This window comes from Orcinus orca, chromosome 2, assembly GCF_937001465.1.
Source record: "Orcinus orca chromosome 2, mOrcOrc1.1, whole genome shotgun sequence".
In the NCBI taxonomy this organism is placed as follows: Eukaryota; Metazoa; Chordata; class Mammalia; order Artiodactyla; family Delphinidae; genus Orcinus; species Orcinus orca.
This window is the reverse complement of record NC_064560.1, coordinates 170,963,141-170,989,824: the sequence shown is the minus strand read 5'-3', so window position 1 is coordinate 170,989,824 and position 26,684 is coordinate 170,963,141. Positions and strand designations below refer to the sequence as shown.

At 40.0% G+C, this 26,684-nt stretch overlaps 1 protein-coding gene across 22 annotated transcripts in view; it reads right to left on the bottom strand.

Annotated features, from left to right (window-relative positions):
* The window catches only part of SIPA1L1 (signal induced proliferation associated 1 like 1), a 501,925-nt gene that overhangs the window by 266,446 nt on the left and 208,795 nt on the right, over window positions 1-26,684 (bottom strand). For 2 of the 22 annotated variants that reach the window (XM_033435204.2, XM_033434952.2), the window contains exon 7: window positions 24,498-24,632. The exons of the other annotated variants lie outside the window; for them this stretch is intronic. The gene's annotated coding sequence lies outside the window, so the exon portion shown is untranslated. The remainder of the gene's footprint in view (window positions 1-24,497; window positions 24,633-26,684) is intronic. 22 annotated transcript variants of the gene reach the window in all.

The following is a 26,684-nucleotide window of genomic DNA, read 5'->3' as shown; positions in this document are numbered from 1 at the left end:
TATTCACAGCAGCATTAGTTTTAATGGCCAAAAACTGCAAAAAAGCCCCTCCAAATGTCCAGTAGTAGAGTAAACAAATAACTCATGGTATAGTTACACGATGGAATACTACCTGGTAAAGAAGGGACCTGTTATACTCACAAACATAATATTAAGCAAAGGAAGCCAGACCAAGGGGTACATACTATAAACTAATCTATGGTGATGTAAGTCAGGATAATGATTACCTTTGGTAGTACTGGTGGGTGGGGAAGGGTAGGGAAATGGGAGAAAACAGAAGGAGCTTATGGAACGTTGGTAATATTCTCATTTTTAATTTAGGTGATATTTACACACGTGTATTGTTTACAAAAATTTATCAAAGATAAAAATTTACGATCTGTGTGCTTTTCCATACTCATGTTATACCTTATTTTTTTATTTATAGGATAAAACATCAAGGTACTTATGAGTGCATGTGCCTATATATTTTACGTAAGTATAAAAATACACAAATATATTTGAAAGAATAGAGTGGATTTTTCTTCATATAATTGGGACGTTATACAATTCCTAAGAGGCACTTTTCTCTTATTACACTATAACTATTTTCCTTTCTCTCAAATATTTTAGAATGAAAGTTTTTATGGCTGAGCTGTTGGGTACAGTATTGGATACAGCCATAAATCACTGCATGTTATCCCCAAATTTCTGCCTTCATTAGCAATGCTCAATGAACCAGCACCATGGTACAGGCAAATCTCTGCATGTCTCTATTTCATTAAGATACATTCCTAGAAATAAATTCCCAGGGCCAAAACATACACTTAACAATGCTAGAAGTGTGCCATAAACTCTGGGAATTTTTCCATCAACATAGCTTAAGAAATCTTAGTAATCATCAGCTAGATGAACACTTAACTACATGGAAAACTTAGCTACCCAGGATAAATAATTTCTCTGAAGTTTTGCTTAAGTAATAGCCTCCTCTTCTTACAAAGATTTTAGAGCATTTTATATAAATGGGTACAGAGTCTTAGAGAAAATACTCCATAGCTAGAAAAGGACACCCTGAGAAATAAATTAAATCTATGACATCAGTATAGGAGTGATCAAAAATCCATCAAGCCTCAAAACAGAAATATAACGGAATATAAAACCGAATAAAAATTTTTTATATATGTATATGTATTTGTATATGTGTACAGAAAAATTATATAAGGATTTTAAACAAAAAGTTAAAATATATTGCTGGGTTTAGGATCTGGGTAATTTTTAATCTTTTAAGTTTTCTTTTATTGCTTGTATTACGGTAAACATATATCCTTTTTAAGATTAAAAAGTTAACTAGAAGATATGTGAGAAAGAGTCTCCTGTTAAAAAATAGGATAATAGACATTTTCTTCCCTGTTCACAGAACAAATTAAATTGATGAGATTTATCTCCCATATATTTTTCATCAATCTTCCAGCATCTGCCACAGGGTTTCTGCTGTCAAATACCAACAAAACACATATAGCAGAAGAAATAAGGAAACAGCAGTAGCAGGAAATTGGCATCCCACCCCACCTTCAAACCGGAGCCAGTGGTTGTGACTTTACATCCATGGGTGGTCATTTTCTGCTAGTAAAGTCATTCTTAGTTCCTAAGATAGAATTAAGTATATCGACATTTCATGGCTATCTATTAAAATCACCATAACCTCTAAGTGCCCTATATCTGAGCAAAAGACTTCCTGCTGCCAGAAGTGCAGCCTCAGGTCTAAAGTCAGTTATGTCCTAGAGACCCGTAATGGTTGATTCAGCTCCCTAGGGACACAGGAGTAAGTTACTCACCAGGTGGATTTTACCCATTATCTCAACCACCTTTCCCAAGAGAACTGATGTCACTTCATTTGTTAGGAGAAAAAAAACAAAGCCAAGTGCAGTTTACTCTCCCAGCCAATCACACCCACACTGAGCTATAGAAATCAAGCCAAAGTTAGAATCTAAATTTCCTGATCCCTTCCTTCCAGGTAATGTCTTGCTTATTAACAGTAATTAAAAACAGAGCTTTGGCAAACCAAAGAAGATCAAAACCCTAGGATCAAAACAGCAGCAGTCTTTCTGGTGTCCCTTGGAATTCAACCTCTGTGAAGGTTGCTCACAATCTTGAATCAACCAGGAACTCTCCCACTTTGCAAGAAATAGGCTGACTCAAAGAGTAAACATCCCACTGATAGTAAAGGCCGTATTCTCCCAGGCTAACTTCAGACTAGAGAAAACTAAGAGAGTAAACACCTACATTTATACTGTTGTCATTATTATTATTTTTTTTTACAACTGAATTTCAAATGCAGGCTATTATGAAGACTCTCCTGACTACAGTTCAAGGGAAAAGGAACATCCTAATGCAAAAACGTTTTCAGCTTTCCCAAATTCCACTTCAGCTAATTTCAGAAAGTTCTCTATTTCAACTTGAAAGTTCATGTTATACTTGACGTTAAATGTCAGGATCTTCAGAATACAGAATTCCAGTGGCTACAGTAGCACAAAGGCCACTTTAAGTGTGTCTCAGAACACAACCATTCTTACAGGGTTCAATATATCTCTAACCTATACAGATGAAGCATGACGACTGGTTAATCAAGTGTTGAACCAGAAGCTGAAAAGCATAACTGATATCAAATCCTAAAACCCAAAATACAGTTACACATACATTCAGTAGATCACTCAGCAGTAACAGTAACACAGCACCAACTGTGGACCAGGCCCTGGGGCTATGGCAAACAGCAAGACGTGTCCACTGCCCTCAATGAGCTCAATGACTAATAAATGATGACATATAGGCAGAAGTTCCAACTGGATACACAGTATAATCATAACTACTATCATTTACTGAGAGCTTAGTACCTGCTTAGAATTGTACATATTTTCATTTAAGATCCTCAGTTACCCTATGACATAAGTGTTACAACCCTTGGGCAAGTTATGTCTCCTGTATGTGCCTCAGTTTCTTCATCTCTAAAAAAAGGGTAATACCTACTCCACAGGATTAAGGTGAGCGCCAATTCACGCAAAGCACTTAGAACACTGCCTGCCACATGGCAACTGATCAATAAAGGTCAGCTCTTACTATTTTTATAATCATTGGTGTGGTTGGTGTTATTATCACTGGAAAGACAACGAAGAAAAACAAAATAAAAATAAAGCAAAGGGAAGAGCACTAAGAGAAAGAAGAATGGCAGCCACCATCTAACAGCCAAAGGGCATTAGACAAGCTCCTTTAGTTTCCTCATCTGTAAAATGGGATGACACCACCTGCTCCATCCTCCTCCTCACAAGACCATCCTGGAGGCCACACGAAAGCATCTTTAACCACAGAACACAAAGCTAAATATCATATGTTGTCATTGGCCAGAGGGCCTCCACAAACCTCGGAAAACAATGAACTTTCGCAGTGAGCCGTAAGTCAAATAACTAGACATTAAATGACAATACTAACAACAAAAAAATCAAGAGTATGTTTTTTAAAAAAATCCCACAATAGCTGGATAAAAAGTAAAAAGCACAGTAAACTGTCCACTACCTAGTGACAACAAATATCATACCTGGAGCCTTGCACTGCAGAATAATCAGAACTTTGAGGGAAGTACTTGACATCGTTTTAAAGGCAACCACGAAGTGCTAAAAAACAACAACAACAAACAAACACCCGACTGCATCAAGGAACCACAGGCTCGTTTTGGGCACAACAAGCAAACAGAGTACAGCAGATCTAAACTGCATTTTGTTTCAACTCTGAACACTGGAACAAAGCAATTTTCAAGCGTTACTCTTTATTATAAATAAATGTTTTACAAAGTTTCCTTTCACCTATGATACTAATGTAAAAGTTAACAGAAGGTACAGTTTCTAATTCAGGCTTCTACAACTTCAAACGCACAAACACAAAAGCTTCTGGCACTATTTTCATCTTGTGGTCAGTGTTGTGAGATCACAGACACCAAACAGGCAACTCCTGTCCTGCGAAGTTTTCTGAATAGACGCCATCCCTCTTCATCTGAAGGATCAACTCATTAACAGGCAATGTACTTTCAAATACGGTTTGCATATTTTAATAATTTTAATTAAGAAAATATTAATATTAGAAACATAAATGAGGTTTTCTTTTTACCCCTTTTTATTTTCCAAACGAGCTAAAATTAGCATCTATTTCCTACCTAGTCAGCAAAAAGGAATCCTTTTTAAAATAACTTAAAAGGTATGGAAAACTATTTGATTTTAATTAAAAATTCTGTTATGTTTACCTAATATCTACAGGACTTATTTTGTTTGATACAACAACTACAATAACAGGGAAGGAAAAAATATTTTGCAATAGCAATTCAGTTAAGAAATATTTGACATCCAGCTGTTAATGATCAACAGATGTTGAAGATTTTTACACCAATCCGAGTGTTTTATATTTAAGTAAGAGATAATTATGCTAAGCAATATTAATATCAAATTCGTATCTCCATATAGCACATATGCATTTAAATAGTTAACCACCAGTACAATCAATCAGAGAGAGACTCTGGCTAATAACTTCTCTCATCTCAAGACAACAGGAGATAGAGGAAAACTGCTTACATTCCTTAGACATGGGGTAGACACTCCGTCAAATATTCCCCAAATATGGGGTAGACATCAACAAAGGGGAAAAAAATTGTACCTTGATTCTAATCCGAGACTCTCATTGAGCCCTCAGACAACAGAGAACCCTCTACACACCAGGGAACATGGAGATCACACTTTTCGGAGAACAGAGTTTCTCTAATTTACCTTCTCTCCACTTGTTCACACTTCAGAAGTCAATATACTCGTATTTTCAGCTTGCTAAATGGATTTTCTTTCTAACCTTGGGATAAGGAAAAACTGTCAATGAAGCAATTAGATTGTACGTTGTCTTCCACTAATTGCAATTACGAACAAGTCTTCTCTCCCCAACTAGAATATAAGCCCTTTTTCATATCGTAAATATGTTAAACTTGGTGTCTGCTAGCTTTCACTCAGCCTTATAACTCTGGATGCCAACAGGCCCTGGCTAGGGTAGAGGTGCCCCCACGTTTAGGGCACCTCTGGCTGTTATGGGCACAGAACAAGTGCCAGTAGCTCCCCATTCCAGGCTGTAGTGGTGAGGACCACATCATCAATTTAAATTTAAATCTCCCAGGGCTTCCCTGGTGGCGCAGTGGTTGAGAGTCCGCCTGCCGATGCAGGGGACGCGGGTTCGTGCCCCGGTCCGGAAGGATCCCACGTGCCGCGGAGCAGCTGGGCCCGTGAGCCATGGCCGCTGAGCCTGCGCGTCCGGAGCCTGTGCTCCGAAACGGGAGAGGCCACAACAGTAAGAGGCCCGCGTACCGCAAAAAAAAAATAAAAATTTTTTTTTTAAAAATCAACTTTAAAAACTACAACTCGACAGCGTGTCAGTGTAAAGTCTAAAGGGTCCAACCCTGTTCTCTTGGTGCAAACAAAGGACTGCGCAGCACACACCTCCTGGTCCTGGCTCAATGGGGCCTAATGTCAACACCATTCTCCAGGAACCAAAGGAAAAGAGGTCACTCTTGTTTCTCACAGTTCTGCTAAGTACATGAACTATTTTCAAAAAAATAAATCACATCTCCTGATCTTCCAGGGTGAGCAAAAGAAATACTAACTGGGGAACTGTGAGTGGGAAACAGTAACAGGCATTGAAAAAGTCTGATGCATATTCATTCCCTGTCCTAAGAATCGTGAATCAGGAGAGTCTGGGAATTTTTTAAACTTCTGTCTTCTGAAGTTGCTCTGATTTCAGGACATTCTCCTATAACCCCAAGGAAAAGTACTGAATGGCATACTTTCATTTTTTTCATAATGAATGCTAATTTGATTGAGAATTTTATACTGGTCCCCTTGAAGTGAATGAAGTCTTCTTTGTATCCACAGCGAGATGGGAAGGGCTGTAGCCCCACACTATTTGTAAAGGCTCTGGGTACCTAAGAGGTAGTCATGGGTATTACTTTCTGGGACATGAATTGCCTGGCTCTGTCCCTAATGCACCTGGCTAAGTATACACAGAAACTAGACCCCTGGTTCAGAGTACATGAACGCAAAAACATGAAACGTTCTAACACCACTGACATCTAACCTTCAAAAAATGTCTTGCTCTGTTGTGTTTTAATGACCATAGTAGGATTGCCTGTACAGAAACTGTTAACCAAAGAAAAACATTTCCAAGATTGTCTGGATTTAATTAATTAATTAATCCAGACAATTTTCTGGATTGTCTCACTGTTACTTATCTCCTATGGGTCCAACAGATAAAAACTGTAACTCTAGGGCTTTCCTGGTGGCACAGTGGTTGAGAGTCCGCCTGCCGATGCAGGGGACGCGGGTTCGTGCCCCGGTCCAGGAAGATCCCACATGCCGCGGAGCGGCTGGGCCCGTGAGCCATGGCCGCTGAGCCTGCGCGTCCAGAGCCTGTGCTCCACAACGGGAGAGGCCACAACAGTGAGAGGCCTGCATACCGCAAAAAAAACAAAACAAAACAAAACAAAACTGTAACTCTAGGCTGTTCTTGCGCCTCCCACCTAGGCAGATGCCAAAGGACTCCATGGAGCTTATGAAGAAAGGGGTCCCCGTGCAAGTACTTTTCAGCATCAGGAGGACGACAGTGGGTCTCTGATGGGAGAGGGTGGCATCACTGCATGGGCACTGTTACTACTGCCTTCCTTTCTTTCTAAGAAAAGGGTCGTTGCAACTATGGCTACATATACAAACACCATTCAAGATTCTGAGTTTACTTCGGTCTTAAAAGTCTAAATTCTACTTAGTAGAAATTATTCTGCTTCACCTGCTTAGCATAACAAGATTGTAACCATCAAGAAAAATCATTTGGTCATGACAGAAAATGTCCAGGAAGGAATTCTGCATGCATATTTGTTGGTTTTCCAAAGGTTCTGTTGCATAAATCATCTCAAGTACATTTAATATCTGCAACACCTTCTGCTTCAATGTGATAAGCAGCTTCTGTTTGAAAACCCATTTCATTTTTAGCCTTTCAAAAGCCCATCAGGAGGATTACAAGGAACTACAACAAGTATTAAAAGGTAAAATTCTTTATCAATGGTTAAATTTGACCAGATTTCAAAACCAATATATTGATTAGCCTAAAAGATTATTTCCTTATGAAAAATACTAAAAACAACAGACAGGACCCAGAATACTACTGAGGTCTTATATTTAATACATCGATTAACCCCCTCACACTAGATACTGGGCCACAGAATTATAAAATGGAATTATGAAAGGCTACATATTTTCAGAGACAGAATGACACTGCCAAATTTCTTATAGTATAAAAATCATATCTCAGGACTTTTTGAACTCCAGAGCTGTAAGTACAAAATTTATCTCCCCACCTGCTACTGTAAACTGGCTCCCAGATGAATGATGTCCAGAAGCTTCCAAAGAATACTGCAATAATCCCCTCAATGTGCAAACTGCAACATTACGATGATACATTATCTTAAAGAAAATGTCAAAAGTCAGAAACAGGCTCTCTTAGGATGACCGAATCCTCAAGTAACCACACTTCCCTCATATCTGGCTATCATTGCTCTATCAGAAAAACAAATCATATTTAATATTTATACACATTTATTTCAACTTTCTCATTCTTAAATGTTAACAAAGTTAACACTTTTTCATAATTAATTACTAGAATTACAAAAATAAATTCCAAGTTGCCAGAGGCAAAAAAAAAATCCCATTACTGTTCTATGGGATTTGGCAAACCTTCTTGCATTTCCATCTATACTCTGGGCTTTGAGTCAAGTCAATGAAATCTTGGCTAGAAAGGAGGTATCTTAATTTAGGGTAGTGACCCTTTCTAAAGAGAATGGAAGAGAACGCCAATACTAAATATTCTATGTTTTTTAAATTAGCTTAAAAGATTTTACATTTTTAGTAACTTCGATTCTATTTGGTTATTTTATCTAAAAAAGAACTGTAAAGTGTTATTTGCATTTTGAAGCAACATATCAAAAGAGCATTTAAAAATCTTTATCACTAGCAAAACCTGTAGAACCCAAGAGAAAGGGGTCTTAATTAAAAAGTTAACTAGTTTTCCCATCGACTGCAATAGTTACTCCTTAGGAACAACTGCCCAAGATTCATCCAACATTCATTCAACAGGCACTGATTTAGGACTTAACTGTATCTCACACACCATATCTACTCAGTCATGGAGAGACAATGATGAACAAAACAAAGTACTTGATTGGAGGAATCTCACAGACTGCACCCTTCTGTGCCACCATCTCTAGGTTCAATGAAAAAATGTGCTTCACAATCAGTCTTAGGTAGCTTTGAACAAATTTTCTCCTGACACTAACACTAAAAAATGAGAAAATGTTTACTGAGAAGTATAATAAAAGTATAACCTCTCCAAATAGCAGTATGATGGCTCTATCTTTATAAATAATCTAGCTGGCTAAAGGTTTAACCAGGGACTTCCCTGGTGGCGCAGTGGTTAAGAATCCGCCTGCCAATGCAGGGGACATGGGTTCAATCCCTGGTCCAGGAAGATCCCAGATGCCGTGGAGCAACTAAGCCCGTGCGCCACAACTACCAAAGTCCACCCTCCCCAGAGCCCGCGTGCTGCAACTACTGAAGCCCGTGCACCTAGAGCCTGTGCTCCGCAACAAGAGAAGACACTGCAATGAGAAGCCCGCACACCGCAACAAAGAGTAGCCCCAGCTCTTCGCAACTAGAAAAAGCCCACGTGCAACAACGAAGACCCAACGCGGCCAAAAATAAATAAATTAAAAAAAAAAAAAAAAAAAAGGTTTAACCAGAACCCTTTCGGAACTTCTGGGCAATAATACGGGCACAGCGGCCACCAGAGGTCTGGCTGGAACTGACTCTTTTCTGGGACTAGGAAAGCCAGCCCAGGGAAAGCCATACAGGGGGTCCAATTTAAATGCTTGGCCAGCCTTACATCCCGTGGGGAAGACTCCCTACGCAAGACTTTGGATCTGAAACAGACCCATAAACAACCTTCACCTGCAGCAGACTTAGTGGATATGTATGTAAAGTCAGTCACAGAAACACCACTATTTCAAATAGATTTATGATAATACCATGCTTACGGTCATCTCATAGCCATGAACCCACGAAGCTGACAAGATTCTGAAAATTTATACAATCAGAATTAGAGCCCACAAAACAAACAACTAGGTTTCACAATCTTTCCTAGACAGTTAACCTTACATTCTTTTCCTACTGAATCTTAACTTTCCTTAGCTCTATCTTTTAAAGAATTTAGAAAAAATTTTATTTCATTCAAAGATATAGTTAAAGATAAAATTCAAATTCAGTATGAAAAAGAAATCATATCCTTCACCTCTGGGGCAGCCACCTTCACCTGCCTCAAATGCATCAATAGTTTCTCAATACCTACATAAACAGAGTCCAAATTCTTTACCTAGGGATTCCAAGTCCTAGACAAGTCGGTTCCAAGCTAATTTTCCAACTTACTTCCCTCTATACCTCTTCACACAGGCATCACTCCAGGCAAATTGAACTATTCTCTTACTAAACACACTCTCCACTTTACCCTTCACCATGCTTTTTCTCATATATTCCATCTGCATTAAGTGTCCATTGATACTTGTCTATAATTGCAAATTGCATCCACCCTACTATGCCTAGTTGAAGGGCGGCCTCTTCTTTGAGCCTCTGTTAGTGCCCCTCTGCTGAATTTCCACAGGTGGGCTCTCTATGTGGACAGATGTGTGCTTTGGAAACCAAACATCATTGAAATCTCAACTCTGCCACGTACAAGTCAGGCCTCAAGCAAGGTACCTGCCTCACTAACCTCAATCTGAACAGCAAGGGGCCATAATAACTACTCTACAAGGTTTGGGGTTCTGAGCAACAACCGCTGCAATGGGTTTAAATCTCAATGCTAACAAACGGGGATGCTCTGACCTCGGGAAAGGAACTGACACACCACGAGCCTCAGCTTTCTCACTGGTCAATGGGGAGGAGCTACACGAATTTCACAGCAGAGTAACAAATGTACGGGAGTCACTGCACAACCCTGCCTCCCACGCCCTGGGCCCCTGAGCCCCCATATCCCTTCCTCAGGATTAGCGGCCCTTCCTCTCTCCAGGCTCCCACCGCACCTGCGCTCCCCTCTGTCACAGTATTACCTGTCTCCTCCAACAGACGCTCCCTTCCCATGGCAGCTTTACGGCCTGAGCCTAGACTGCCTAGTATGTTTAGTATGAAGTGCTTCATCAGGATAAATCAAAGCACACAAATAAAAAAATCAAGGCGTTGAGACATTCCGAAGCTGAGAAACAAAGGAAAACACCTGTTGAAATGCTGCTTGTTCTTTAAGCTCCAGTTCAAATCGTAATAGCTGCGACTTCCCGAATTCCTGGAGGTGGAGTACAGCCCTGGCCCTCGACTGCTACCTCCTCTATGATGACTTCTATACTTTCCCAAGGAAGGTGCTTAACTTAGGGTGCACACCCACTCCATCAATTCACTTCTTGTACAACTCCCCACACCCTTCCCTGCACTTTAATTTTTCCCATCATCTTATCTCCCCGATCAAAAGCTTGAGGAGTGGGGGGCTTCCCTGGTGGCTCAGTGGTTAAGAATCTGCCTGCCAATGCAGGGGACACAGGTTCGAGCCCTGGTACAGGAAGATCCCACATGCTGCGGAGCAACTAAGCCCGTGTGCCACAACTACTGAGCCTGTGCGCCACAACTACTGAGCCCACGTGCCACAACTACTGAGCCTGCGTACCTAGAGCCTGTGCTCCGCAACAAGAGAAGCCACTGCAATGAGAAGCCCGCGCACCGCAACGAAGAGTAGCCCCCGCTCGCCGCAACTACAGAAAGCCCGCGCACAGCAACAAAGACCCAACACAGCCAAAAATTAAAATAAATAAACTTATTTAAAAAAAAAAAAAAAAGCCTGAGGAGGGCAAGCCTTGTGTGTGACTGGCCTTTCTTTCCAGTCCCTCCTCCGCTCCAAAGAACAGGAATTGAACGAACTACACGGGAGTGTCAAAGCCACTAGAAATATATCATTCAAATCACGAGGTAATTCAACATCACATGGTTGCTCTGCCAGGTGATTCCTCACCTCTAAGACACTGAAGTCAAGGTTTGAAGAGACCTAGACCTCTTTCTTATCTTTCAGGAAGGAATTCAACAAAATCTCCTAAAATTCAAAAGAAAACATCTTCCCTGAATAAGGTTTTCATTGGTGGTAAAAGAATCAAAAACAACAGAAAACGGTGAACTGAAACCCAAAATGTCAGGGGAAACAACTCTGTCCTTTCGAACTTTATAATGCCCCCCTGCCCCGATACTTGAACATTCTTCTCTCCTTAAGCCAAATACTTTTCTTAGAAAAATAAATCCATGCTTTACATTCCATATTCATGAGTAGTTATAAAAACAAACTAGCATACACTCAGAGCCTTTTTAAGGTTATTGATTAATCAAATTAATGAAAGCTGACATACATTTTGAACTCACTATTTTCCAATGTGGATATCACCTCAATAAAACATCTGTTTTCTATCTCCAACATTTCAGAATCAGCAAACCTTTAACAAAAACACAATGCTCCCCATCCCACCCCCTTTTTAGTGAGGGGTGGTGGCAGTAGAGAAGAGGAAGAGGTTGTGATTCCAGAATTAAATACTGATTTTCCCCTCTCCTTGTCTGGAGCACATTCCTTGACAGTGTAAGAAGAAACAGAAGCTTCCATTTAATTCTGAGTTCACTGAAGCCCAAGGAGCTAATTGCTAAAACAGAAACTCATCGGAAACCAGCAGTCCTTTGTGTAGCCCTCTTCTCTGTGAAGTCTGCCTGGGAGAGCCCCGCTCAACCACTCCCTGGGACACCAGGGACCACGAGCTATTGGAAATGTCCTCCCCAAGCTAAACGCAACTGAGTCAAAAGAACAGCAGGGAAGCCAGAGGGGGAGAAACCCTGCTCTCTTGGGATTTTTGGATCAATTCCAAGAACTTTCCATCTCCCACTGCCAGCAGCACCCATCAATTCCCACAGTAACCGGCCCACAGCTTTCCAACTGGTCCAAAAGGGAGGCACGAAGCGCTTGAGAGCATGACCCAGTCCAATCACTGCTGAGGGGCTTAAACATTCCAATTCCACCTCCCTGCTTCCCTTAATCCCCAGGTTACCAGGTGGTTCTCTCCTTTCTGCCTTCGACTTGATGCTAAGATAATGAAGGGGACCTTTTTTTTTTTTGCGGTACGCGGGCCTCTCACTGTTGTGGCCTCTCCCGTTGCGGAGCACAGGCTCCGGACGCGCAGGCTCAGCGGACACGGCTCACGGGTCCAGCCGCTCCGCGGCATGTGGGATCTTCCTGGACTGGGGCACGAACCCGTGTCCCCTGCATCGGCAGGCAGACTCTCAACCACTGCACCGCCAGGGAAGCCCAGGGGACCCTTTTTTTCCTAGGACCCTGCATAAAACCATTTTCCGCGTCCCGATGCGATCCTGATTCAAGTCTATTTGGTACTAGAGCAATCGTGTCCCCCCAACCACACTGTGCATGAATGTTTGCTTAATGAAGGACTCCTCTGGTATAGAAATAAAGATTTCAAAGATTCAGGGGTACAGATTTGACATCCAGGATAGGGTGAAGAAGCTGTATTCCCAAAAGGAATGAAGAGCAGAAAAAAGGGAGCTGAAGTGGATGGAGATGACCTTGTTTTTGTGAAGAGGATTCCTTATGCTGACCGAGCAGAACCACAAAGGCTGAGAGCATTTCCGTCCCCAACACACATCAAGGGCCCTGCAGTCAGCAACAGTGCCTCATGATGGTGACTTTCAACACAGAAAGGGGCATCGATCAATTCTAACATGTTCATCTGAAGAATTACTATGTCACAGAGATTTTTTAAATTAATAAGTAAGGTGGAGAATCAAATTAAAAGTGCTCAGCATGGGCTATGAACCAGTCCTGAAAGATTTCACATTGTCAACAGAATTTAATGACTAAAAGGGAAAGAAATAATGAGGGTGACAGGAGGTGCTGCAAAAAATAGTACTTGTCATTGCCCCTGGAGTCTATACCTCACTGATAAGATGCACTTGTTTTCCTTAGGGGAGATGCTGAGTAATGCAGCTGTGGGGTTCTAACGTATGCACGCATACATTGTAATTTTTTTTTTTTTTTTGCGCTACGCGGGCCTCTCACTGTTGTGGCCTCTCCCACTGCGGAGCACAGGCTCCGGACGCGCAGGCTCAGCGGCCATGGCTCACGGGCCTAGCCGCTCCGCGGCATGTGGAATCTTCCCGGACCAGGGCACGAACCCGTGTCCCCTGCGTAGGCAGGCGGACTCTCAACCACTGCGCCACCAGGGAAGCCCACATTTTAAATTTTAATAGACACTCCACAATTACTCTCTGGCAAGAATCCCACAGCAGTATGGATGAGTTCTTTAAACGTTTACCTACTGTTTGCATGACACTGTGCTAATTACAGAATGTAAAGTAATAAAAGAAAGACCTTTAAACATGACTCATCATCACAAAGACTGTAGGGGAAATGGAAGGAAATACATGAAAACAGTAGTTTGTCCTGATAAGAAGGTAAGATTATGGGTAAGTGCCCTTTATATTATCAGTAATAAATCTTTTTAAAATAAGCTTTAACAAAAGGCAGAATGGGACTACATCAAACTAACAAGCTTCTGCACAGTAAAGGAAACTATCAACAAAACAAAACGGCACCCTACTGAATGGGAGAGGATATTTGCAAAGAATATATCCGATAAGGGGCTAATATCCAAAATATACAAAGAACTCATACAACTCAACATGAAAAAAACAGACAACATGATTAAAAAGTGGGCAGAGGATCTGAATAGACATTTTCCCAAAGAAGACATACAGATGGCCAACAGACACATGAAAAAATACGAAACATCACTAATCATCACAGAAGTGAAAATCAAAACCACAACGAGTTATCACCTCACACCTGTTAGAATGGCTATCAACAAAAAGACAAATAACAAGTGTTGGCGAGAATGTGGAGAAAAGGGAACCATTGTGCACTGTTGGTGGGACTGTAAATTCGTGCAGTCACTATGGAAAAACAGTATGGAGGTTCCTCAAAAAAACTGAAAATAGAACTACCATATGATCCAGCAATTCCACATCTGGGTATTTACTTGAAGAAAATAAAAACACTAGTTCAAAAAGATATATATACCTCTATGTTCACTGCAACATTATTTACAATAGCCAAGATATGGAAGCAACCAAACTGCCCATCAGTACATGAATGGATAAAGAAGATTTAGAATGTGTGTGTGTGTGTGTGTGTGTGTGTGTGTGTGTGTGTACACATATATATACAGAGAGAGACAGAATATATATCAGCCATAAAAATAAAATATTGCCATTTGCAACAATATGGATGGACCTTGAGGGCATGATGCTAAGTGAAATAAGTCACAGAGAAAGAAAAATAACACATGATCTCACTTATATGTGGAATCTAAGACAAAACAAACAAACCAAGCTCATAGACAGAGAACAGATTGGTGGTTGCCAAAGGCAGAGGGTAAGGGGTGGGTGATATAGGTAAAGGTGGTCAAAAGGTGAAAACTTCCATTTATAAAAGAAATAGGTCAGGGGGATGTAATGTACAGCATGGCAACTACAGTTAATAATACTGCATTGCACATCTGAAAGTTGCTAGGAGAGTAGATCTTAAAAGTTCTTATCACAAGAGAAAAGAAGTTTGTAACTATCCACATGTATGGTGACGGGTATTAACAACACATATTGTGGTGATCATTGTGCAATGTATGTAAATGTCCAATCATTATGTTGTACACCTGAAATTAATATAATGTTATATGTCAGTTACACCTCAACTGAAAAAATGTAGAAGTTGAGAAATATTTGAGCTATACCAAACAAATTCCTAGAGGATCAATGCTTTTAAAAAAATCTAAATGAATGTGCCAATTTATCACGAATGAAAGTTCAGAATCTGAGTCTAAAGTTCATATGGGAAAATAAATGAGCAAGAATAGTAATTATGAAAAAGAAGAGTAATAAAGGAAACTAGCTTTAATACTTGCCAGATAGTAAGATGTGTTATAAATATACAACAATTTAAAAGTGTGAAACTGGTCCATGAATAGACCATCAAACCAAGGATAAAATAAAAATTCTAAAAATACTTCAAAGAGTTTGATATAGGATAAAACGTAACACTTAAAATCAGTGCAGAAAAGATAAATTCCTCAATAAATGGTACAGGCACAACTATACAGCCATATGGAAAAGAAAATGGGATATCAACTAACAACAACAACAAATTACAAACTGATCAAACAATTTAAACATTCAAAAAAAAAAAAAGAAACTATAAAAGTACTAGGTGGGCCAAAAGGTTCGTTCGGGTTTTTTCCGTAAGATGGCTGTAGTAGCACTTAGCTGTCTTTAACTTCATTCGAAACAATTTTGTTAGATTGTATGTGACAGCTGTCCTATCAGCATGCATTTAAAAAAAAGACCTGGGACTCCCCTAGAGACACAGTGGTTAAGAATCCGCCTGACAATGCAGGGGACACGGGTTCGATCCCTGGTCGGGGAAGATCCCACGTGCTGCGGAGCAACTAAGCCTGTGCACCACAACTACTCAGCCCGCGTGCCACAACTACTGAAGCCCACGTGCCCTAGAGCCCACGTGCCACAGCTACTCAGACCACGTGCTACAACTACTGAAGCCGGTGCCTAGAGCCCACGCTCTGCAACAAGAGAAGCCACCACAATGAGAAGCCTGAGCACCACAATGAAGAGTAGCCCCCGCTCGCGGCACCTAGAGAAAGCCTGCTTGCAGCAATGAAAACCCAATGCAGCCAAAAAAAAAAAAAAAAAAAAAAAAAAAGCGGTTTCTCTGGTGGCGCAGTGGTTGAGAGTCCGCCTGCCGATGCAGGGGACACGGGTTCGTGCCCTGGTCCGGGAGGATCCCACATGCAGCAGAGCGGCTGGGCCCGTGAGCCATGGCCACTGAGCCTGCGCGTCCGGAGCCTGTGCTCCGCAACGGGAGAGGCCACAACGGTGAGAGGCCCACGTACCACAAAAAAAAAAAAAAAAAAAAGGAAAGACTTATCAAATTGGTGGATTTTTGTGTAGTCATTTTAATATTGAAGATGTAAGGAAAAAAGCAACATTTCTGGCATATTATGCTTTATTATTTCAAAAAAGGTAAAAACGCAACCGAAACACAAAAAAAGATTTGTGCAATGTATGGAGAAGGTGCTATGACTGATCGAACGTGTCAAAAGTGGTTTGCAAAGTTTCGTGCTGGAGATTTCTTGCTGGGGAATGCTCCACGGTCAGGTAGACAAGTTGAAGTTGATAGCCATCAAATCGAGACATTAATTGAGAACAATCAATGTTATACCAGGCGGGAGATAGCCAACATACTCGAAATATCCACATCAAGCATTGAAAATCATTTGCATCAGCTTGGTTGTGTTAATCGCTTTGATGTTTGGGTTGTACATAAGTTAAGCGAAAAAAACCTTCTTGACCGTATTTCCACATACGATTCTCTACTGAAACATAATGAAAACATTCTGTTTTTAAAACAAATTGTGATGGCCGATGAAAGTGGATACTGTACAATAATATGGAAAGGAAGAGATCGTGGGGCAAGTGAAATGAACCACCACCAACCACACGAAAGGCTGGTCTTCATCCAAGGAAGGTCATGTTGTGTATATGGTGGGATTGGAAGGGAGTCCTCTATTATATGAGCTCCTTCCGGAAAACCATATGATTAATTCCGATAAGTACTGCTCCCAATTAGACCCACTGAAAGCAGCGCTCGACGAAAAGCGTCCAGAATTAGTCAACAGAAAATGCAAAATCTTCCATCAGGATAACGCAAGGCGGCCATGTTTCTTTGATGACCAGGCAAAAACTATTACAGCTTGGCTGGGAAGTTCTGATTCATCCGCCATACTCACCAGACATTGCACCTTCGGGTTTCCATTTATTTAGGTCTTTACAAAATTCTCTTAATGGAAAAAACTTCAGTTCCCTGGAAGACTGTAAAAGGCACCTAGAACAGTTCTTTGCTCAGAAATATAAAAAGTTTTGGGAAGATGGAATTATGAAGTTGCCTGAAAAATGTCAGAAGGTAGTGGAACAAAGGGTGAATACATTGTTCAATAAAGTTCTTGGTGAAAATGAAAAACATGCCTTTTATTTTTACTTAAAAACCCGAAGGCACTTTTTGGCCCACCCAATATTAAAAGAAACCAGGAGATATCGTTCATCCTCTTTGAGAGTGTAAAACCCTTCTAAGTAGGACATAAAATCCAAAACCCATAAAATAGAAGATGAATAAATTTGATTATCCAAAAGTAACAAATTACACATGGCAAAAGTTACCATAAATGACAAAATATGAACCCAGGAAAAGAAATCAGCAGCTCCTATCACAAAGTGCTAACCTCTTATCTCATTAGATAAATGGGCAAAAATCACAAGAGTCCATTCACAGAAAGAAAAACCGCTCTTAAACACCCAACAGTATGTGCAACCTCATTTACGAGAGAAACGCACAGGAAAGCCACAAGAAGATTCCTTTCTTCAGCTATGAAACGGACAAGGTTTATTCACACACTACTGGCAAGTGGGAAGAGAAAGGCGTACATTGCTGGTGGGAGTGTAAATCTGTACAATGTCTGTGGAGGACAGTTTAACAATACTTATCAAAGATGTGAAGATACATATTCTTGGTGTGGGGTTTTTTAGTGGGAGAAACAACTACCATACCAGAAGAGCATAAATGTATGGCAGATGGTCATGCTTTTTTTTTTTTCTATTCTTGGCAGAGCCCCTTTTTAGCTGAATGGCTTTTGTTTCTTTTTTCTTTTAATTGAAGCATATATTTGACATACAATATTATATTAGTTGCATATGTACAATACAGTCGTTCAACACTTGTATGTATTATGAGATGATCCCCAAAATGGGTTTAGTTACCATCTGTCACCATACAAAGTTAATACGGTATTACTGACTGCATCCCCATGCTGTACATTACATCCCCCTGACTTATTTTATACATAGAAGTTTGTACCTCTTGATCCCCTTCACCCAATTTACCCAACCCAAATCCCCTCCCCTCTGGCAACTACCAATCTGTTCTCTGTATCTATGAGTCTGGACTTTGTTTTGGTTTTTCTGTTTGTTTTGTTTTTTAGATTCCACATATAAATGAAATCATGGGGTACTTGTCTTTCTCTGTCTGAATTATTTCACTTAGCACAATGCCCTCCAGGTCCATCCATGTTAGGGAAAATGGCAGCATTTCATCTTTTTTATGGCAAATAGTCCGTTGTATATCTATACCATATCTTCTTTATCCATTCATCTACGGATGGACACTTTGGTTATTTCCATATCTTAGCTAATGAAAATAATGTTGCAATGAACACAGGGGGGCATACGTATCTTTTCAAATTAGTGTTTTTGCTTTCTTCGGATAGATACCCCTAACTGGAATTGCTGGATCATATGCTAGTTCTATTTTCAACTTTTTGAGGAACCTCCATACTGTTTTCCACAGTGGCTACACCAGTTTTAGGATACATATTCTTTAACCCAGAAACTCCTCTATATAAACCTGCACACTTAAAAGTTCAAGGACAAGCCATAGAGGCACTGTTAATAATATCAAAAGATCAGAAACAACATAAAGTCCACTATTAAGAGACTGTATAATAAAGTACAATCACAAACTGGAATGAAAGTGAAAAGCACAGTACAGTATGCTACAATTTGTATAAAAATAAATTTTAAAAAGTATATATACTAAATGTAATCTGACATTTCTGGATTGAATCCTTGAAGAGAAAAAGGGCATCAGCAGAAAAACTGTGAGATCCGAATAAAATCTACACAGTTTAGTTTCACTGCATAACCTTTTGGATTTTACTCTATGGTTATATATTAGCTATTCAAAACATAAGATTTAATTTTAAAAAACCTAATTACTTCCATCGTTCATGGTATTCATATCCTTCCACATACTGCTAACGAGAAACACCAAGGGTATGTGTATTGCTTCAACACTTCTAATATACTTCCATTATTGCACCTAAACACACACCTGCCTCAAAGGCTAGGTTTTAGGTACTTAAAGATAGAGGCCATGCCAACTCAGCTCTATTCTCAAAGAATATGGAGAACATTTGCCACATGGTAAGAGTTTAACAAATGAGAGCCAAAATTATTATGTTCTGGTCCAGTGATCCAATTTTTGATTAGTATGAAATTTTGTATTTCAAATAGCCAAACAATTCTTCTAGTGGTTTCCTGTGATCCTTAGTTCACAACGACACGGAAGAGAGAAGGGGCAGAGATGGGTGAAGTACTTCTCACTGAGGATTTGGGTAGAAACATAGAAGTATTTTAGATAAAGGACCCTCCAACCTCACTTCCTAAACATTTTGCTCTGTGCTAGAGCTGTAGGGACTATAAAGACAAGTAAGATGAAGTCCTTATGGTAGAAGTTAGGCATAGTTAACTTAACGTCAACACTTGAAAAGGTGACATTGTGCAACTGCCTTGGGTTTTCAAAAACTTTTTCCACAAAGGCCATTAAAATGCTTTTCAAAGAAAAATCACTCATTTAACAATAGAATAAAATGCTAAAACTCCAGTTTAGACAAAGTTTTGGTTTTCTATGATGTCTCTTCAGGAAAAAAACTTGTGGGCAGCATGCTTAAGAATGTCCAAAGAGCAGAAGACCTAAATAGACATTTCTCCAAAGAAGACATACAGATGGCTCACAGGCACATGAAAAGATGCTCAACATCACTAGTTATTAGAGAAATGCAAATCAAAACCACAATGAGGTACCACCTCACAACAGTCAGAATGGCCATCATTAAAAAGTCTACAAACAACAAATGGTGGAGAGGGGGTGGGAAAAAGGGAACCCTCTTACACTGCTGATAAGAATGTAAATTGGTACAGCCACTATGGAAAACAGTATGGAGGTTCCTCAAAAAACTAAAAATAGAGGTGCTATATGATTCAGCAATCCCCTTCCTGGGCATATATCCAGACAAAACTATAATTTGAAAAGATACATGCACCCCTATGTTCATAGCAGCACTATTTACAATGGCCAAGGCATAGAAACAACCTAAATATCCATTGACAGATGAATGGATAAAGAAGATGTGATATATACAATGGAATATAACTCAGCCATAAAAATGAACAATATTGGGTCATTTGTAGAGACGTGGATGGACCTAGAGATTGTCATACAGAGTGAAGCTAAGTCAGAAGGAGAAAAACAAGTATCATATATTAACAGATATATGTGGAATCTAGAAAAATAGAATAGATGAACTTATTTGCAAAGCAGAAATAGAGACACAGATGTAGAGAAACAATGTATGGACACCAAGGGGGGAAGGGGGAGGTGGGATGAATTAGGAGATTGGGATGGACATATATACACTATTGATACTATGTATAAAATAGATAACTAATGGAACCTACTGTATAGCTCAGGGAACTGTACTCAGTGCTCTGTGGTGACCTGAATGGGAAGGAAATCCAAACAAAAGAGGGGATATATGTATACGTACAGCTGATTCACTTTGCTGTACAGTAGAAACTAACACAACATTGTAAAGCAACTACACTCCAATAAAAATTAATTAAAAACATATTCAAAGTACAAAAGACAAATGACTTAGGAAATATTCTGAGGTCCCTGAATGGGTAAAGAAATACCACTGAATGTGTCGCAGAAGCATTAATAGTGCCGTCCCATTTCCACCAGCCCAGAGCTCTAAGCCCAAGTACCAACACCATAAAGCAATATAACCTGGGGCAAACACTGATCTCTGTGAATACCTATTTTTCATCTACAAAATGTACAGACGACAGTTAAGGCTCCTTCCAGATCTATCAGACTTCTTTTCCTTCACACCCCAAATATAAACTAAGACCCTGCAGTCTTTTTACACAGACATACACATCAACACACGCATTTGGTCCCCACATTACTACCCTATTCCACAGCGGCCTAACACAAACACAAAATGATATTTGCTTACAAACTGGTGCCACATATAAGCAGCTCTCAAGTGAATGAGAAAATGATTCATCCAACTGCATGTTGAAGTGAAATTGAAATGTGTACTCTGTACAGTGAAACATTCACTGAATTGTGCATTTGTTCATGTTTAAGATTATAAACGTCTCTAACTTGGCTTTCATGTGATCTTCTATGTACTGGTTAGTCCACATATAACTTCTTCTGCAAGCTATCTTTAGGAGTGCATATTGCTACGTGATATTTTTGTTTTGTTTACCACTTTTCACAGCACAGAAAAAAGAGGGGAACACTGGGGGAAAGTCACATGCAAACTCATCCACAGGCAAAGATACATGAATGATCAGTGGAGAATTTTGTTCTCATTTATTTAACACAATCCTTAGTTCGAACCTACTGGGTTGAAAGGTGACTGTGTAAAAGGCAGAACAGAGGTGAGTAGCAGTGAACATGCTAACAAAGCATGGTACAGTGCATATTAAGAGCTTAGCTCTGTCCACTGAAATTTTCCCTTTCAAAACACAGAAATAACATTGCGTTGCTAACAAATATGGTTTTCTTCTAAAGTAGTTCTTTCCCCCTAAATAACCAGCATTTTATGGTATAGGTCCTTTCTAAATAATATGGGGACAGAGAAGAGTTTTCCAAGAAACATACAAATGAGTTCAAATGTCCACAGTGAAATGACACATCTGAGGGGATGAGGATATGAAATAACATCCATCTGCCGGATTAGCCAGAACAGCCTCCCTGAGGAAAGGAACTTGAACATGTTTCAAAGGAGGGAAAGGTGACTGACAGGTAGAGAGAAGAAAAGGAAATGCCAGGCAAGGAGAAAGATGCGCACAGAAGCTACCACTGTGCTTTCTCAAGAAGCAGAGATGCAATGGGACATAATGTGTGGCAGAGATCTATTTTAGTCATTAAGATAAACCAAAAGTGGAGAATACATGTCACTTCACACTCTGAACCTCGGTTTCCTCATCTGGGGAAGGGTGGCCCACATGACTTGGACAGCTCGTTTCCTGGTAGGCACCACACAGGCAATGAACACCTTACAACCCTGCAAGGTACCTGGCTTGGGAGCCCACTGACAGATGAAAACAGCAAGGCTCAGCATCCCGATGAGGCCTCCAGGTAGAGGATTTTAGATGTTAAAAAGAAAATGCATGAGGATTTCCCTGGTAGCACAGTAATTAAGAATCCGCCTGCCAATGCAGTGGATACAGGTTCAATCCCTGGTCCAGGAAGACCCCACATGCCGCAGAGCAGCTAAGCCCGTGCGCCACAACTACTGAGCCTGCACTCTAGATCCTGCAAGCCACAACTACTGAGCCCACACACTGCAATTACTGAAGCCTGTGTGCTCTAGGGCCCACGTGCTACAACTACTGAGACTGGGTGCTGCAACTACTGAAGCCCGCGTGCCTGGAGCCCGTGCTCTGCAGCAAGAGAAGCCACCGCAACGAGAAGCCCGCGCACTGCAACGAAGAGTAGCCCCCGCTCGCTGCAACTAGAGGAAGCCTGCGCGCAGCAACGAAGACTCAATGCAGCCAAAAAATTAAAAAAAAAAAAAAAAAGCACGATAACTACTGTGGAGAAAGAAGGGGCATAATATTAAGACTGATTTCAAAAATCCAAGCTCCTGAACATAATCAACCGCTAAAATAATGGTTATATTCTTTACTTAAGAGAGCAAAGGAATAAGGAACTGTATCTGTCTTCCCTGTCATGCTAAACAAAGGAAAGCAAAGGGGTATAGACCATCCTTTACTTTGAAGAGTGCCCTCTAAGAAGTCCTTTAAGGGAAACCCAAAGGACAAAGCATGGTATGTCTTCCTGTGACAGCAGTGGCTCTCATTTAATTATGTATTCCCTCTGCCTGCGGTGTCCATAATGAGGTAGGTGTTACACTGAACATTCAGCATGTTCCTTAGCCGTTAGAACAGAGGTGAGCAATTAACCGAAGGGGGCTTCCATCCTCAGAAGCACAGAAGACAGCCCTCACACCCAGCTTTACCTCCAATGCACAGATACTAAAACAAGCTGTTATTTCTATACAAAAGCTCAATAGCAATTATGACCATGTACTTGTCATTATTTAATTGCAGAATTCCATACGTATAAATAAATTCACATCTGGTAGCAAAATAGAGTCCAATAAATAAAACTAGCCTTAAAAAAGAAAAAAACACTTCACAGCCAAATATTAGAAGTTAATGAGGTCTGCTTATTTGTCAATAAGTCAGTTCTTCAAAATTAGCCCCAGCTCCATCCCATTTCTCTAGATAAATATGTGGAATTAAAGATTAAATTCTCTCTGTTGATGGGAGTCACTCTGGTAAAACAATTTGGGAGTATCTATTACAATATCCCATGACCTGACAACTGCCTAGAGAAACATATGCCCACGTACACAGAACCAGGGACAAGGTTATTCTTTGCAGCCTTCTTTGTAATCGGGAGCTATCGGAAACAACCTAGAAGATCACCAATAGGAAAATGGCAGGAAAACTATGGTATATTCCCATGACTAGTCTACATGACATTAGGCAGCAGTTAAAAAGGCTGAACTAGATTTATATCAACTAGCATGGACAGACCTCCAAACCATGTTCCTGAATAACAAAAAAATAGTTAGTGATACTCAATACAACACCAATTACGTGAAATTTTAAACACAAAATACAATACATTTATATTATAAATACCAAATCAACGAAGTGTTTGCCTCTGGAGAACAGGGGAACCAGCAAGAGGAGACAGGGAGTAAATCTTATAAACTCATTTATTACTTTTATTAAAAAATTAATTAATAAAAAACATCTTACAAGGATGTTACTGGGTTATTAAATGACAGGATTACAGAATCAGGCGAAATACAGATATCCCTGCAACCACTGCTAAATTCACATCTAATCAAACGTAAAAGAAGACAAACTACCAGGAGCAAGCAGAACATCACAAATGAAGCTGGGGTTTTATCTGATGAAGAACAGAAGACTGTCGACTTAAATGGCCACATGAAGCTTCAAGCAGGTATAACAAATTATTATTGGCGGGAGCTTGCACACACATTCTTTTTTCCAGGCTAAAAACTTGACAGCAACTGAAAGAGGACCTAATATAGAATCGTCAAGATTATGTTAACATTACTAAATTAAAACAGTGAACGCTCCCTTTAACCACTAAGAATCCTTTCCCACCAGGGGTCAATGTGTATGGGAGAATGCAAACTTAACTTTTTAGTAAAGGTCAGCTTACAGCAACAATAACAAGCAGGGTTCCCTTCTTGCAGGGACTCTCCAGAAAAATCAGGGCCTTGCATGGGCACCATTTACCTCCTCAGCGAGGAGTGAACCATCAGCCAGGCTCTCATTTATACACCCATCCATATCTCCATTCTTCAGGGAAAATAAAATGGCTCTTGATTCAGGGAACTGCTTTGCCAATACTATGTCTATCTGTAAGAAGTCCTAGAGTGAAGAAGGAAGAAAGGAAGGAAGCGAGGGAGGGAGGGAGGAATGGGGCGGGGGGAGGGAAGGAGGGAGGGAGAGAGGGGAAAAATAACCAATTCGTTGTTGTAATACTACATATAATCAATGTAAGATTTACTTTAAATACAGTCAAACGCATCCTTCTCATCTTTAGTTACTATAATGCCATAAGATTTAACAGAAAAGAAAAACTAATCATAGAAGACTAAATAATAACAAACTGTCCTCCTTATATCATTGTGTTAAAAATATCTTATAAAACAGCATGCAAAGTATGATCCCAATTTTGTTTTTAAAACATATACATGGTCACGTAGAAGGACAAAAATGAAAGAAAACTATTATAATATTAGCAATCCTGAAAAGCAAATGACCCAATTTCTCCTACAATAAATTACATGAAAAAAAGGAGAGAAGGGAAAATGTTACAGATTAAGAAAGTCTTGAAAGAGACAAACGCAATGCGTTCATCAGGCTTGGATCCTGATTCCAACAAACTGTAAAATGACAATTTTGAGACAAAGGAAGTGAACATGGACACCAGGACAAACTAGAAGTAAATGATATTAAATAATCATTAATTTCATTAAGGGTAATGACATTGTGACTATTTTTTAAGTCATTATCTGTTTAAAATTCTTACTGAAGTATTTTGGTTAAATGGTATAATATCTGGGCTGTGCTTTAAAACTCAAAAAAAATTTTTTTTAAACAATCAAAAAGGAAGAAGATAGATGGAACAAGAAAGGCAAGATGTCTGTACTTGTTGAAGCTAGACTGATGGGAACATGGGGGATCGCTGTGCTATTCTATTTTTGTGCATGTTTGAAAAACCTCACAAATAAAAAGTGAAAATGGTTGTAGGGGTAGTTATCCCTGAGTGGTAGAGACTGGGTGATCTTGTAGGAATTTGGTAATTTTTACTTTGACGTCTGTGCCCTTTAGGAACATCCACATTTTACACAATAAATATGAATTACTTTGGTTGTTTGAAGAAACAAATGTTACTCTTTTAGTGGATGGATGGATGGATGGATGGATGGGTCTTTCAATGCCCAGTTCCAATGATGCCACCTCCATGGATTTAATTCCCCCTCTACAGACACCTCAATACATTTTACTTGTACTTCCACTGAACGCCTAATTACATTTGATCACTTAGTATGACAATTTTTAATTATGTCTTATTTCCCCCCTTAGAAAAATAAGGGGCATTTCTTTGTTGTATTTCCATCCCTGTCAATGCTAAGCAAAAAGCTCTGTAAATAACTGGAGTTAAACAGTTATATACTTAATTGAATTAATTTTCCCACTAATAGATCCAGGGAAGAAACAAGCAGCAATAGCAGTAGAATGTCCTACTGCTTGTAACTACAAAAGCTTTACGGTTAGAACATGCCCAGAGGTCCCTATACCCATCAAATCTGTTACCTAGACAATTTCTCAAACCATTTATTTTCCAATTGACTGGGGGGAAAAAACGTCAGTAGCAGAAAGGGGTCAGTTACTGAACTGAGTTAGACTTTTTTTTTTAATGACTCCTTGAAAAAAAAAATCAAAGTCTATTAGTTCTTGAGCAACCATTCATTATTTAGCACTGAAGACTCCTCCAGAGCACTGATCAGTCCATTTTCATTAAGGAAACCATTACAAGAAGAACACAGAGCTAGCCATGTGCAGAAACAAACAATGGTTTGAGAAACATCCCCTGCTCTGAAAAGGCTGATGTTATCTGGAAGGGCTGTACACCCACACCTCTCAGAGACTCACTAGAAACTCTGGCATGTTCTGTGCAGATGTGAACAGTAGCTTTCCTCAAGCCTAGGGCCTTGCTTAAAAGTCATTTCCGGGGACTTCCCTGGTGGCACAGTGGTTAAGAATCTGCCTGCCAATGCAGGGGACATGGGTTCGATCCCTGGTCCGGGAAGATCCCACATGCCACAGAGCAACTAAGCCCGTGCGTCACAACTACTGAAGCCAACGCTCTCTGGGGCCCATGCACCACAACTACTGAGCCTGCGCCCTAGAGCC